The following is a 5,000-nucleotide window of genomic DNA, read 5'->3' on the forward strand; positions in this document are numbered from 1 at the left end:
ATATAATATACAACATACATATACGCTTTGCTCTGTTTACTTTTTTTTCCTCTCTTTATGATGCTGTTTTGATACTGATTTACATTTCATAAATAAATCTAGCGTTTTGTCATAGTATCCGCGCCATCATTCAGATCACCAGTAATACAGTCCCTACTCCTGACGTGCTCATCCAGACATTACCAATATGATGATGATACCCAATGTAATGATAATTGACATCCTAATCATCCTCATCGACATTATTACCACCATCTTAATCATTATCGTTCTCAGTAGCAACAGCAATGTACCATGTCCGTCATTGTTACAAGCATTATCGTCAGCGAGGCCGTCATCATTGTTACTTCAAATATCATATTTCATCTAATGCATGAGCCTACAACAAATTGCTCTTGCTTCATCTCTTTCTCTCTCTCTCTCTCTTTCTCTCTCTCTCTCTCTATCTAGCTATCTATCTCATTCTCACTTTCTCCATATACACACATGCATACATACATACATACTTACATACTCACATATATATATATATATATATATAATATATATATATATATTATAGCGAGGATAACGATAATGTTATTTTTAACTCGTATGGCTTCCATTGCTAATAACGAAAAGCTAAGATACGCTCATGTGTAAAAGTCACAAACCTAAAATTATGAAATGACAAAAATATTACTTTCTCTTAGGGGGGACTAAAAATGAAAGGACTTTGGAAAATGGCTTAACGCAATCATATCTAACTTAGTTTAGGATAGGAGGATAAATCGATTAGATCGATCCTATGGCTCGTGTGAATGAAAGGCAAAGCTGCCTTCGTCAGAATTTGAACTCAGAGCGTCGGAATGCCACTAATCGTTTTGCCCGGCGTGCTAAAGAGTCTGTCAGCTCGCCATCTCTCTCTCTCTCTCATTCGGTATATATATATATATATATATATTATATTATATATATATATTATATATATATATATAGATAGATAGATAGATATATATATATATATATATCGGATAGATATAGATATAAGATAGATATATATATATATATATATACACACATAACAAATACACAGATATATATATATATTATATATATAATATATTATATATATATATATATATATATATATATATATATATATATATATATATATATATGATTCTTAAATGAGAATGTTGCTGAAGTGACTTCGAAGTTTCGGCCAGCAAAGCCATCGTACTCGAAAAAGTATAAAGCATCTCATCAGATTAATGTAAAATTGTTTTCATTATAACTGAACATAAAAACAAGCATTAATATATATGGTAGGCAATGTACAGATAATGATCCATAACCAGAACTGGATCTAGAAGCGAGGTCAAATCAAACCTAATTGGTAATGAAAGCTAATGGCTCCCTTCGGTGTTTTCATTGTCTGACAAGCAAGGGATGAAAAGATAAGTGATGCAATAAAGTTATAAAAAGCGGTTTTTTTCTCAGATCATCCCTCAGGCCAGACTCTACAACTATATTATATATAAATTATATACTTAATAGCTATTGGTGTAGACTAGAATAACAGAAAAAATGTAAATATTTTAAACAATTTTACATATTTTAAAAGAAAAACACATTTTATTGAAAACAATCCACCAAACAGAAATCAATGTTGTTCATCAGTTTTCTTGTTTTGCTTTGGTTTTTGATTTTGCGTAAAACGTAAATTCTAAAGAAGAAAAAGCATTATTTGTACAAAACAAAACTTTTTATTCCACTGATTTCTAATTCTGAAGATATATATTTCAACATACATGGATTAAATTATGTAAAATATATTTTTTTTCTTTTTGCATATGTAAAAATCTATTTTTTCTTTTTATAACGTTATTTATACTTTAAAATTTATTCTCATAAATGTCTTTTGTTTTTCTTTCTTTTTTTTTTTTTGGTCATTTTTTTTTACTGCAAAGTCTGTAATTATGTTTTCAAAATTATTCTGACACAATAAATCTGATACTATACTTAGGTGAGACAAAATATCTAGTTTGACTTGTTGCACAGCCAGTAATTGCAGTTTCTGCAAGTACTACATGCTACATTTAAATTTAGTTGATCTTCAAAATTATATCAGTGGTAACTTCAATAATACTTACAGTAAAAAAGATATCATCAGCATCACCATCACCACCATCATTGTTATCATCATCAAAACTAACACAGCTGGTTGCTCACTTACCGTGAACTAAGTCGGCACGTTTTTTTTATTCAAGTCGAGGGCTTTGCAGAGACCTGTATACTGGCAAGTAATACTCTTTTCTTGAACTGCTTTATTTTCATTTTTATGCCAATTTTTTGCTCACCAATTTTAATTTCTTTGCTCTCAGTACCGAGCGCACAAAAAACTACTGACAAAACATACACTTTTTTCATTGACCATCCTTTTTGATTCCTCGCTTCAAAGCTTCATATCTTGTCAGTTTTCCTCCATCTTTTCAGCGATTACCTGGCAAACTGGTAGAAATTTTAGAACCTCGGGGGAAATGCCTTCCAGTATTTATTCCCACTTTTTACGTTCTGATTTAAGTTCCTTCCGGATAGACAAAAAAAAGTACCAGTCAAGTACGGAAGTCAGGATAATTGACAAATCCCTTCCCCACAAAATTGCTGGTCTTTTGCCTAGATTAGATGCCATTCATATTGTTGCTGTTTACAGAGAAACAGATACGTAGATCTATCGTGGAGGGCATCATGACAACTCGGCATTTAAAACAATCATCTGTTCCCTTTGGTGGGTAAAGAACGCCCTTCATATAAACCTGTCTGCAAGTCCCTTATATGGAGAAAGATGTGTGTGCATATGTGTGTGTGTGATTTGGAACTCACGCATGGTCGATTCCGTTTCCATTTAGGTATCAATCTGTCTTGTAACTGGTCCATTTGTCCATCCATCTAAATATCCATCTATCCAACATTCCATCAATCAAGCCATATATCCATCTATAGATAGATTGATCGATCGATAGATAGACAAACAGTTAAACAGACAGACAGACAGACAGACAGACAAACAGAAAGATAGACAGACAGATAGACAAACAGAAAGATAGACAGACAGACAAACAGAAAGATAGACAGACAGACAGACAAACAGAAAGATAGGCAGACAGACAGACAGACAGACAGACGGACGGACAGACAGACAGACAGACAGACAGACAGACAGACAGACAGACAGACAGACAGACAGACAGACAGACAGACAGACAGACAGACAGACAGGCAGGCAGGCAGGCAGGACAGACAGACAGACAGACAGACAGACAGACATACAGACAGACATACGGACGGACGGACGGACGGACGGACGGACGGACGGACGGACAGACAGACAGACAGACAGACAGACAGACAGATAGATAGATAGATAGATAGATAGATAGATAGATAGATAGATAGATAGATAGATAGATAGATAGATAGATAGATAGATAGATAGATAGATACAACGGATACACATACAAACACACTGACAGAGAGACAGATTGGCAGGCAAGCAGGCAGACAGGCAGAGGAACAGGCAGAGAAACAGAGGGGCAGGCAGATGGTTAGATAACGTTGGCATATATACGTGTATGGTAGCTGTGTCTCTCCCCATTTTCGAGTAATTTGGGCTTTCATTTCGGAATATTAATAAATAGTATATGTAAACAGATACAAAAACTGACAGAAACTGTGACAGATAGATTGGGAAAGATGGCGAGAGAGAGAACAGAGAATATGAGATCAAAGGCGTATGTTAGAGGTTTAAAAACGAAGTTATGGATATTAGCTGAGTATCTAAAGCAGATTTAAGTTCAGGTTGATGGTGATGATGCGGTGAGGATGAATGGTAGAATTTTATGGTGATTATGATGTTGGTGTTAGTTATAGTGATATGTAGTACGATTAGAGTTCGACTCACAGAGAGGTTGAAATATAAAAACATACAGAGGTGATAGAAACTCTGCGTGTGGGTGTAGAGAGAAAGAGAGAGAGAGAGAGAAAGAGAGATTGAGTGATAGACATAGACAGACAGTCGGACAGAATGACAGACAAAAAGAGATGGGTAGATACGGGAGAGGTAGAGCAAGAGATAGACGAGCGGGAGATTTTCTTTTTAGTAAAATAAATTGTTGAAAACGATACAGGAAAGACAATAAATGTATATGTGTTAGGATACAAACATGCACACCACAAACACACACACCTATATATATATATATATATATATGTATGTATGTATGTATGTGTGTATGCATGTATGTATGTATATATATATATATATATATATTATATATATATATATATATATATATATATATGTATGTATATGTATATATATGTATATATATATATATAATATACGCTCACAAATGTTTTTCCCTTTATGCATCTTTTCTTCTTTTACATCGACTTCACTTTCTAACAACTCCCCTTTCTCTCTATCTACCCGGGTCTATCATTCTAACTCTCATTATAATACCTACATTATGATCATCACCAACACCATTCTAATCCAATGCTGTATCACCAATCAGTACGATATCATCATACCCATCAGTAGCATCATAAACATCACCATAATCATCGACATATACAAACAATTTCAGCGCATCATCAACACCAACCTGAACTTAAATCTGCTTTAGATTCTCTGCTAATATCCATAACTTCGTTTTTAAACCTCCATCACACGTCTTTGATCTTATATTCTCAGTACTCTTCCTCACCATTTCTACCAATCTATCTATCACAATTTCTGTCAGTTTTTGTATCTATTTACCTACATATATTGATATACAGTGATGAAAACTCAAAATTACCCAAGAGAGAGACAGATTAAACATGTGCATACACACATGAATACACACACATAATATGCATTAAGGTAGATCTGCATATATATATACATACGTACATACATACATACATACATACATACATATACATACATATATATACATACATACATATACATA

The sequence above is a fragment of the Octopus sinensis genome, linkage group LG3 (assembly GCF_006345805.1).
Source record: "Octopus sinensis linkage group LG3, ASM634580v1, whole genome shotgun sequence".
In the NCBI taxonomy this organism is placed as follows: domain Eukaryota; kingdom Metazoa; phylum Mollusca; class Cephalopoda; order Octopoda; family Octopodidae; genus Octopus; species Octopus sinensis.